Genomic DNA, 12,570 nt, shown 5'->3' on the forward strand with positions numbered 1-12,570 from the left:
CATCCTTCTCATAAGGGCCATTGCTCCCCCTGCACTCCAGGCCAATAAGATCACTTGGAAGAGTGACTTCCCTGTCTAGATTTACCAGCGGCCCCTCCGTGTCTTCTTATTGCTCCTGCTTCTGTCCTGCCTTGTGGTTTTGGGACGTGCCTTCTGGGACCCAATATGCTCCCTCCTGGTCCTTCTCTTAGGCACAGGCGGGAGCCCTTAACCGCTCTAACACTTGCAGTCATCTTAGGGGTCAGCGCTGCCAGCGCAGGCACAGGCATTGCCTCACTCATCACTTCCAAACAAGGCTTTGCCCACCTACAAATGCTTATTGACCGTGATGTCAACAACTTAAAATTAGGTATCCAAGACCTTAAAGACTCGGTCGACTCCTTAGCTGAGGTAGTCCTCCAAAGCCACAGAGGCTTGGACCTGGTCTTCCTCAAGAAAGAAGGCCTCTGTGTGGCACTCAAGGAAGAATGCTGTTTTTACTCCAACAAGACAGGGTTAGTTTAAAATAGTCTAGATAAAGTCACCCAGAGCCTTGAAGAATGAATCCTGGTATCAGAATTGGTTCTCCACCTCCCCTTGGCTCACCACCTTCCTCCCTAGTCTGTTAGGACCATTTGTGGGCCTCCTCCTTCTTCTCTTCTTTGGCCCTTGGGCCTTCAATCGTCTACCTTTGTTAAGAATCAGGTTGACTCCACTACCAAACCGGTGCAGGTCCACTATCATCTCCTTGACACTGAAGAGCCATCGCAGGCTCCCATCTCTGTGGCCCCGAGTGCCCCAGACTCCCCGCCCTTCGGCCAGCCTCTCAACTTTTGGGTCTTACAAGAAGGATGCTGGAAAGATAGGTTTTGCCTTGGGTCTCGCTAGGAATGGTCCATCCCATCTCCCCCTCTACTCAAATAGCCTAAGGGCATCAGCCCTGACCCACCCTGGCTTTCTCTCCACGACAAGGGACCTGGTAAGTCAGAGACGGAGCTGGCATTAAGTCTTGACCGCCTAAGACAGGGCAGCCCCGTGTGGGGGGGTTGACCCAGTGACGGGTAAGAGTTTGAGCATTGCCCTCTACCAGGCTCAGGCTCCCATTGTGAGACCTCAAAGATGAGGTTGAGAAGCCTCCTTCCAGGGCATTTCATTGTGATGGTCCAATTGACCTTATTACACAGACAAGGGGGAGATGTTGGGGACCATGAGAGCCCTGAGATAAATATCCTGCCCCAGCTAATTCAGAACCCGGAGATTAACATCCTGCCTGACAATCACAAGGATATGAACCCTGAGATTAACATCCTGCCTGACAATCACAAGGATCCGGCTTGGCCCTGGGAAAAGAACATTCACGGAAATCCACCCCCTCCCCACCTGTCATCCACCTGCTCCCCACCTGTCACACTGGAGCTCAACCCCAGAAAATCTTGTAAACTTCCATCTCCCTACTTCCTCTCCCCTTCCCCTCCAAATTTTTGCCTTAAATATGCTCAGCTGCACTAAGTAAACGGCTCTTGACAAGCAATGCTTCCTTGAGTCCTGTTGTCTCTCTCTCGCCCATTCTTTATTCACAGGTTGTGACCCTCCTCGTTACCCTTGAATAACGTGACCTGCAGGCCAGGTCATCATACCATGCATGTCTTCTTGGATTTGGGTTACTACACTCAGGATAATATTTTCTAGTTCCAACAGATTGCTTGCAATATTCATGATGTCCTTGTTTTTAACAGCTACATAGTATTCCATTGTGTAAATGAACCACAGTTTGTGTATCCATTCTTCAGTTGGGTGCATCTGGGTTGCTTCTAGTTTCTGGCTATTAGGAATAAGGCTGTTATAAACATGTGCCCTTGGGGTATGGTGGATCAGCTTTTGGGTATATTCCCAGGAGAATTATAGTTACATTTTCAAGTAGAACTATTTCCAGTTTTATAAGGGAATGCCAGATTGATTTCCAGAGTGGTTTTACCAGTTTGCAATCTCACCAGCAATGAAGGAGTGTTTGTCTTTCTCTATATCCTGGCCAGCATGTGCTGTCACTTGAGGTTTGAACTTAGCCATTCTGATCGGTGTGAGGTGGAATCTCAGGTTTGTTTTGATTTGCATTTCCCTAATAACTAAGAGTGTTGACCATTTCTTTAATTGTTTCTCCACCATTTGGATTTCATCCTTTGAGAATTTGCTGTTTAGGTCTCTACCCCATTTTTAATTGAGTCATTTTTTTTAGAGTATAACTTCTTGAGTTCTTTATATATTTTGGATATTAGCCCTCTATCAGATTGATGGAGGTTTAGTAAGGAACATTTGCCAATCTGTAAGTTACCAGTTTGTCTTTTTGACTGTGCCCTTTGTATGACAGAGCTTTTTAGTTAAAAGAGATTCCATTTATCAGTTGTTGATCTTAGAGCTTGAGCCATTGGTATTCCATTCAGTAAACTGCCTGCCATGTCAATGTGTTCAAGTGATTTCCCATTTTCTCCTTCAGTGTATCTGGTTTTATGATGAGGTCCTTGATCCAATTGGACTTGAGCTTTGTGCAAGGTGATAAATATGGATCAATTTTCATCCTTCTACATGCAGACCACTAGTTAGACAAGCAGGAAGAGCTAATACCAATGCTCCTCAAACTACTTCACAAAATAGAACCAGAAAGAAGATTACTTAACTCCTTCTGTGAAGCCACAGTTACTCTGATACCTAAATCACACAAAGACCTAAAAAAGAAAGAACTTAGAACCAATTTCACCTACGGACATCAATGCAAAAATACTAAATATAATTCTTAAAAAATGAATCCAAAAACACATCAAAAACAGCATTTACCATGGTCAAGTAGGCTTCATCCCAGGGATGCAAGGGGTAGTTCCATATTTAAAAAAAAAATCAATATAATTCACTATACAAAAAGTCTCAAAGGAAAAAAAATACATAATCATCTCATTAGATGCTGAAAAGCTTTTGACAAAATACAATACAACTTCATGTTAAAAGTCTTGTAAAGATCAGAAATTCATGGCACATACATAAACATAATAAAAGCAATATAAAACAAATTAACAACCAACAACAAATCAAGTAGAGAGAACTTGAATCCATCCCACTAAAATCAGAGACAAAACAGGTTGCCCATGCTCTCCCTATCTATTCAATATAGTACTTGTAGTTCTACGTAGAGCAATAAAGACAATAAAAGGAGACCAAGGGGATATGAACTGGAAAGTAAGAAGTCAAGGTATCACTATTCATGGATCATATGATATGCATAAACGACCCTCCAAATTCTATTAAAGAACTCCTACAGCTTATAAACAACTTCAGTAAAGTGGCGGGATATAAAATTAACTCAAAGAAATCAATCAGTAGCCTTCATTTTTTTTAAATTTATTTATTTATTTCATGTATGTGGGTACACTGTTGCTGTCTTCAGACACACCAGAAGACAGCATCAGATCCCACAGCAGACAGTTGTGAGCCACCATGTGGTTTCTGGGAATTGAACTCAGGACCTCTGGAAGAGCAGTCAGTGCTCTTAACCACTGAACCATCTCTCCAGCCCAGTAGCCTTCCTTTATACAAATAATAAACAGGCTGAGAAAGATATTAGGGAAACACAATCTTCAAAAGGGTTACAAATAATATAAAATATCTTGGTGTAAGTCTAACCAAGCGAGTGAAAGAGGCGTATGACAAGAACTTCAAGTCCCTGAAGCAGCCTATCAAAGAAAGCAATACATATTTTTATCCTTGGTATGCTAAGAGTTAACTTGTGAATGGTAACAGAGACAATCAAAGCCTTTAACCCACCCCTTTAGATAAGCCAGAGCTCTGCCCTGAGAGAGGATGCCATTGATGAGTGGTGCCTGGGGTTTGTAATGACAGTCCTTTTACTCAAGCAAAAGTTAACAGTAGTGATGAGTGCTGCACCTTGCAATCTCAAAAAGCAGAAGCTGAGATGAGATCGGGTATTAATAATACTTTTTATCTATCAACACCTGTGAAATTGAGGCTTAGAAGCAGGGGAGGGCAGGGGGAAGCTGAACAGTGTCAACACTGTCATCCAGTCACTGCAGTGCTCAGAGGGCCTGTAGCCTCAGGAATTTACTCATGGAGATGAAAAGACAAGGATCTCCCCTACTCCCGTCAGAACTATCCAGTGACCTGGGGCATCCTTTCATACCACATAACTATTTGCAGTTCAGGACAGTGAGTGAAGTGTTGACAGGCCCTCAAAACATCTGATCTTCCCAGAATGACATGTGTGATCCATTACAAACAGGAGATTTAAGGAAGGGGTAATTGTATATACTGAAATAAAATTAAATATCAAACTGAAGAAGGAAGTTGAAGAGGTAGATCAAGGTAGGGAGAGAAAAGTAACTTTAACTTGATTTCAAGGAACAATGTGGAGGAATTGTGGAGGAATATTTCCCCATCCAACATTGTTTTTTTTATTTTAACACTGCTGCTCTCAGAGTTTATATTGAGATTTTAAGATTATTCTCTTGGCATTTACCCTCCTTTGGCTTCATATTTCCCAACATGACTGATTGAAATAAAGTAGCTTTAATTTTTTTTTTTTTTTAGTGGTGGTGCATGCCTTTAATCCCAGCACTTGGAAGGCAGAGGCAGGCAGATTTCTGAGTTTGAGGCCAGCCTGGTCTACAGAGTGAGTTTCAGGACAGCCAGAACTATACAGAGAAAGCCTGTCTCAAAAAAAAAAAAAAATAGATATATGTCATAGTTGCCGGGTAGCTGTCTGCCAGCAGAACCAGGTGAGAAGGAGAGAACCCAGTCCAGTTGAGCCTCTCCCTGCTAAGTGGGATGGTGAATGTTGCTGCTCGGATCTCATGCCTCTGAAGAATAACCACCTGGAGTGGGGATTCTCTCAAAGCAGGAACTCGTTTTAATGTTTAACGTATCAATCTTCTCTTTATAAAGGGCTGAGAGAGGAGGTGGAGTTTTCTGCTGAGGTGAGATGACATAGGGGGAGGGGAAAGTTGATGGAAGGATATGGGGTAACTGACTGAGTTCTAGTATGGAAGTGACTGAGACAGTTTACAAAACTTGAGCGAGGCTCGGGTTTGTCCTCAAGACCCAAACCAGGGCCAAATAGAACCCAACAATAGTTACTTTTTGTTACTGTTGTTGCTTATAATAGGACACTATGACCACAGCAACCAATAGAAGAAAAAATTTGTTTGAGACTCAAACTTTCAGAGGACTAGGGTCCAGGATCAACAGGGCAGGGAACCCTGCAGCAGGCAGGCAGACAGGCATGACACTAGAACAGTAGATGAGAGCTTATATCTTGATGCAGAATCATAAAGCAGAGATGGCTAACTAAGAATGATGTGGGCAAATGACATACAGCCTCCAAGCCCAAACCTCCTAATCCACCCTCAAAGAGTTCTACCAAGTAGAATCCAGCTATTGAAACATAAGCCTAGGGGGACCATTCTCATTTAAATCACCCCAGTAGAGAACACAGTACGATAAAGAAAGCAAAAAGACCTGCCTAACTTACTGTGTGAGTTAGACCATACACTGGCTGCATCCCAGGCATCCTGTCATTTTTCCTTTGCTCTTAGTGGAATTTACAAGAAAATGATAAGCAAACTTATTCCCATGCTATTTCAGTTCAGTTCAATAGTCCTTCCTTAATGGCAGCATCAAGACAAGGCTTATGGCAGACTTACCACCAGTTGACAGTACAAGCTTGTCATATCCTCAAAGAGATACAAAGGTACCAACTGAAAGCAATTTTTTCCCTTTACTTTCTGAATCAGATTCATTTCAACAAAAAGGTACAGAGAAACTAGTATACACAAGAATGCTTTGAATGCATTGTAGATGTATTTTACCTTCCTTTTTAAAGTCTCCCTTCTATGTATAACCAAAACCATTCTCATAACTTTTTTAGGGGACATACCATTTTGGTGCCCTTCCAGGGATGAGGCATGCTTTCCATCAACAAAGAGGCTTTATTTATAAGTTCTCATTCATTGCACTAAAATTAGGAGGAGAATTTAAAGATTCCAGAGGACAAATTAGAAAAGGAAAAATGGGCTGAAAGGTGATTGAACATACATTCTCAGTGTCCTTGATCAGTGCTAGGCATGCATCAGTTACAACTCGTTTTATGCGGAACATCATAGGACAGATATTTGTTGCGTGAATGAAACAAAGAAAGTGGCTGTACAGGAGAACTGGAGAGCATTTTCAGCAAATAAATAAACTTCTTAATGATTATAAACACTTCACGAAACTATTTTGCTTTTCTCAAAACGGACATGAAGAAGTCTTCAAAGCAGCTTCCTGGAGCTGGGGAGGTGAGCGAGGTTGGAGATGCAGATAAACAGAACAATGAAGAGAGCTGCAGATAAACAAGAAAAAGAAGTTCTTTGGTTCTCGCAGAGTGGGGTAGCAGAATGAACAGCTTTGTGTTCTCTCTTTCAAAAAGTTGGAAGAAGGTAGCTTAGATATTTGCATCACCAATAAATGATGAATATCTGAGGATAGATGGAATGAATGACAATGAAGTGGATATCTGATTTAAACATTGTGTGATGCATGCAAGTATCAAACCATCATGTGGCTCCCCACTAATTTGGGCTATTTCCATGCATTTATGTATCAGTTAAAAACAAATTTAATGTAGCTAAAACTGGGAAGTCATAATTCCAATTATATTTTCACCCAGTGGGTATGTTTATTCCAATAAATCCTGACATGCAGAGACATGCTTCTCCCATGGGTCAAAAGCTCAGATAATATTTGCATTTATTTGTGATTCTTCTAAAACTAAGCATAATGCCTTCTCTTGCTGCATTTTATTATTTTTATTTATGTGTTTTGCTTGTAAAACACAGACAGTGGTTTTTAACCTTAGTAGGATGGGAAGGGTTGTATTCATAGGTGTATAAAAGTGAAGACCCCAACATTGATGTAGCCAAATGTGAATCTACTTAACTTACTCCATCAACGTGCATCCTCCACAGTTCAAAGACAGAGCTTATTTTATTATACATCTCACACTTTCATTATTTGATTCTCTTCCGTGGTTAAATATGAAAGCAATAAACCACTTTCTACACCAAATGTAAAAGCCTGTATTTGCCATCACTCTGGACAATATTTAGTTAGTTACCTGAGAATGTCCCAGCCTTGTGTGCTACAATAATAAACTAAACATCAGACATTAAAGATTCATGGTACATGTATTTTCACTTAAATCATGTCTGATTTAGATAATTAGGGCCAAATCCACGGTTATGTCCTATAGCATGACTCATAACCACCAAAGTATTGTCTACTCCATATAAATTTGTTCATTAGCACATGAGCTTCTCACGAGGGAGATCTTCCTATACTGTGTTGTGACTTGATGAGAAGCTTCTGGAATGAAATCGAAGAACTCTATGGAAGAGATCTTATTTCAAAGACAGGAAATGATTAGTTTTATTTACTCTGAATGATATCATCTTTGATTTTCTATGTATAATTTCCACTATGTCTCCTTACCCTACTGGTTTTATTTTCATGTTAATTAAACTTTTGGGGACCAAGCATTTATTAAGTATGAGAGACTGTGCCAAGTGAAGTGGCATAGTTATTGAAAGGAGTCTATAGTTCTTACCTTCCTGGAGTCTATATATTATGAAGAGAAGAGAGGGCAGAAAGATAGGCATTAAAATAAATAAGAGAAGAGAGAGGAGTGAGGATGCAAAAAACTGCGGAATCGGTGACAATAATTGTATTAACCTTCATTTATATTGTATGTGTATAAGTGTTTTGTCTTCATGTATGTGTGTGGATCATGTGAGTACAAAGCCTGAGAAGGTCAGAAAAGGGCTTTGGAAGCCCTCAGCCTAGAGTTAGAGGTGATTGTATGGTTCCATGTTGGTGCTGAGAAGTGAATTTGTGTCCTTTGGGAAATCAAGCAGTACTCTTAAAGAGCTGAGCCATTCTTTCAGTGCCAATAATATTTTTTTGATCATATCTAGGTACGTTAGTTTGTCAGTGAGTGGTTTATCTAGTGAATATTGAGAACATAGCATTTACAAGTGATAGTTCAATAAATTCACCCAAAGTCCACACAAGTATTTCCTACATTTATTTTAGTAGAATAGACCTTAAATTATGATGGAATAAGGTCATCTGTAATAATGGCAACATAATAGAATCTATGTGCAGAGTACAAAACACAGCCAAGCATTTCCTCACATGGTTTCATAGAATTTCACCACAATCCTGACTCGACCATTATTGCTCTTTTATGACTGACAATTGGGTGATTGGGAAACTCTTCAGGTCAAAAGCTACCAATCTGGATACCAAAATATAAACCCAAGTCTTTATTCTTAAGGCTAGGTGAGAAAACAGAGACCTAAGATGACTCCCGAGGCCTTATCATGCCTTGACCAAAGATTAATATTTGACAAAGGCAAAAATGGAGATAAGAGACATCAGAGGGTGGGAGGTGGGGGACCCTCTAGAAAGTACCATAGAACCATGAGGTAAGGACTCAGTAGGGGTGACCTTAACCAAAATGTCCAACATTAGGGAGAGGGAACTCGAAGAGTCCACCTCCAGTAGGTAGATGGGGCCTCAAACGGAGGGATAGGATTACTAACCCACAGTCAAAATTTCTGACTCAGAACATTTCCTGTCTAAAAGAACTGCAGGGACAAAAATGGAGAAGACCCTGAAAGAAAGGATGTCCAACGACCAACCCAACTTAGGATCCATCTCATGGGAGGAACCAAGGCCTGACACTGTTACTGATGTTATGATGTGCTTACAGACAGCAGCCTGACATGGCTGTCCTCTGGGAGGTCTGGTGGGGGAAGCACCCTCCCAAAGGCAAGGAGGAGGAATAGGATGAGGAACTGTGGGAGTGGGGACAGAGAGGGGGAGCAATGACTGGACTGTAAATAAATAAAATGATAATAAAAAGGAAATAAAAAGAAAATGTATTTTTATTTTTGTGTTTTATGTACTTAAAATATCACCCATAAGAAGGTTTGCTTCTTATGGAAGGTAATGGGAGTACACAGGGGACACCCATGTCACTAAGCTCATCTAAAGTACAAGCTCTCTTTTTGCCATTTCTATTCTCAACATCCACTCAATCTAAGTAGTGCCTCATCAAACAGCCATCCTCTCACTTAGCATGTGAAAGGACCTCCCTATCCTGCTATCTCTTCGATTTCCTGCCATTCATCTGTGCTTGCAGATGCTGTCCTGGCAGCTCTTCTCATAAGTGTTCATGTGTGCAGCAATTCAAGCAATCCAGGATAACTGCTATATCCAAGGACAACAGGAGACAGAGCCACAAGTGCCAGGAACAAAGAGGCAGGTGACAGAAAAAGAGACAAAGATGTATCTCAGCAACATGAAACAGGAGGATGTTATCATAGCAAAAGAGAAATGCCTGTTAAAAGCATGAGATAATGAATAGCAACATCCTCTTCTTGTGTTTGGCACTAAGCCAATTATATTGGGGATCTTACTTGTGAACTCTTATATCCATGCTGTAAGTAAGGGTGATAGAGTGATACTATCGTGTTCTATTTTAAAGAAGAAAAAAACAAGAAAGAAAGAAAAAAAGAAAGAAAGAAGAAAAAAAGAAAGAGGGGAAGGAAGGAAGGGAGGGAGGAAGGAAGGAAGGAAGAAGGAAAGAAGGAAACCATCAGGGTATTAAACTTTTGCATGGTCATTGACTAAGTATGTAAAAAGTGGAAGTTAATCTCAGGTTTATATTCATATATTATATTCATATATTATTTTCATATATTGACATCTGATGGGCAAAATATAAGTGATCCAATAATTATCACCCAGGACACTTTTAAGTCTAAATCAGGAAATGGTACTAATATGGCAAGATGACAGATGTAAATTGGGAGCCGCATTGTTCCTACAAAGATCATGTCAGGCAAGCTGTCCACAAAGGCCATGGCAGGGCAAGGAAGTAAAAAGAAGTTAGCAGTGTTCTAAAAAGAAAAAAAAAATGGGGTGAGGAATAAACAGAAGAAGACGAGAAAAGATCATTCTGTCTAAAACATTCTCCAAAAGAGAACAGTTCTGGAAAGTAAAAGGGAACAGAAGACGGCCTAGTTCCAGCTTAACTGAGAACTCAGTGATAGCAAGGGTGATGTGTGCCTTACCTCTGTGCTTCTAACATCACATGGAGACAATTTGACTTCCTAACAAATAGGCAAAAAGAAACTGTTTCTACAGATAAAATGGCTCTAGAGTGGCAGTCACAGAACCATGGTTAACATAAAATAAAAATAATGAGGCAATTAATACAGGAGTGTGTTGTAGGTTGCTGTTTGTATTTTCTGCTCCCTCAAGAGCGGTGCCAGTACTCAGGTGAGGTTGGATGAAATCTTAGTCAGATAAGGTTAGAGCCTGTGATTGAGCAGTGGAAGAAAAAGGAAGAGCTGAAGGTTTTAGAGAGGGAAAAGAGAAAGGAAAGACAGGGATAGATGGAGGAGACAGAGGATGGAAGAAGATGGAGGAAGGTTAAGGATGAGCTGGGGCCATGTGGCCTGAAGGAGCCACAGGCAGTTAAGAATTTTATAGATAGACAATAGAGAAATGTAGGGTACATTTGTCCAGTCTAAGTGTGTAGCTTGTATTTATATCAATTGAGTTTTGTGCTCTTTGAGCAGGCATTTTGGGGTTAGAGATTTATCGTCATAAACGTGGCTGGTATAGTACAAGTCTCTAGTCTTACCATTTTATGGGACTAAAAGGACCTAAGTGAGCATAGCTGGCTTTCTGCAGGCCAGCCACAGGGGGTGGTTAGCCTGGGAAGTGTGAGTGACTTGGCAGCCTGCTGGCCATTGGAACTGTGGGGGTAGGCAAGACCACTGGTGCTGGCAATTAGCTGGTTTAGCTTGGATAGTTTTTTATAACTATTGGCTACAGGAGTGATTACCAGCAGATAACCTAAAGAGCTCAATTAAGATAGATGTTCAATCTGAAAGGTAGAAGACACAAAATAATAACATGATCCAAACATGACTGGATTAGATATAGGTCACCGTGGCAACCACCAATTAAGATAATACACATTTTAATATTTTATAAAATTGACTAATAAATGTGTACTAAATGCCTAGCACCCTAATATAAACTCGGTTGATTTATTCCCACCACAAATATTTGAACTATGGTGGTTATCTCTGTGTTTAAAAAAAAAAAACCTAGAAAGACAAATTTACTCAGACTATGGGGTCCAATGAGGGTACTAAATAAACTGCCTCACATCCAAAGTAACAAAACTGTTGATTTTAAGGAGGAAGACAAAAGGTAGACAAAATTCTTGTGATTCCAGGACCTACTATCTTTCCAGGAAGTCGATGTAGGAAAAAAAATCTAGTGGTAAAATATCAATTCAATTCTCATTTTTACGAAATTGGGGGGAATATTTTATTGGAAGTAGAAACAGGTGCAAAGTGGTAAGAATGTTACTATCAACACAGTAATCATCTACAGACCTTGGCATTTGTTTAAGCAAAGGAAGAGTTTAGTGCCAGACCCTAATGTTTCTTTTTTTGTTTTTTTTCATCGACAATTTTTATTAGATATTTTCTTTATTTACATGTCATATGATATCCCCTTTCACAGTTTCCCCTCTGAAAAAAAAGAAAAAAGAAAAAAGAAAAAAAACCCCTGTTCCCTCCCTGCTCCCCCTGCTCACCAACCCACCCTCTCCCACTTCCTGGCCCTGGCATTCTCCTACACTGGGGCATAGAGCCTTCACAGGGCCAAGGACCTCTCCTCCCATTGATGACAGATTAGGCCATCCTCTGCTACACATTTGTTGCTGGAGCCATGAGTCCCACCATGTGTACTCTTTGGTTGGTGGTTGAGACCCTGGGAGCTCTGAGGGTACTAGTTAGTTCATATTGTTGTTCGTCCTAAGGGGCTGCAATCAACATTCTTGCAGGGTTCACGGTTGCTTTCTTCCATGGTTGGTGACTTTTTCTACACTGTTCTCAGTCCTCAAGGAGAGGAACGACTGGTAGTGCCCACCTAACCTCCCTCCTGCATCTATTGGCAAGTCGACCCTCCTTTTCTGCCCTCCCTGGCCCCCTTTTCTGAGGTCCAGTGTGCTTGCCATTAGAGAGCCAGTAGTTTGACAGAAAAACTGGCCTTCAAAAAATTCCATTTTCCAAATGGCACAGTATCAAACTGCCTTCTGTGTATTTATGGCCAAAGACAAACACTAACCCCAACTTAAATCAGATAGGCCTCTATTTAAAATGAATTGTAGTGACACAAAGACTCGTAGTCTCACAGCACTCTAAGAATAAGTGATAGATAAGTGCTTACCCTAAATAACACAATTACCCCATTCCCATTAAAGCTCAGTGAACAATACAGAAGAGAGTGTGAAAAAAAAACTTTTTGAAAGTGAGAGATAGACAAAAGAACTGTAAATGTCTTTTACTGGGAAAGACACTTCATTTCGGTTAGAAGCCAATGGTAGATGGCAAACAGAAAATGAAGTCAATTTCCTCTTTGGATATTCTTTTTGTTATCATGTTCAGTCAGAGATCTTTTTAAAAA

The sequence above is a fragment of the Mastomys coucha genome, unplaced genomic scaffold (assembly GCF_008632895.1).
Source record: "Mastomys coucha isolate ucsf_1 unplaced genomic scaffold, UCSF_Mcou_1 pScaffold21, whole genome shotgun sequence".
NCBI classification, from domain to species: domain Eukaryota; kingdom Metazoa; phylum Chordata; class Mammalia; order Rodentia; family Muridae; genus Mastomys; species Mastomys coucha.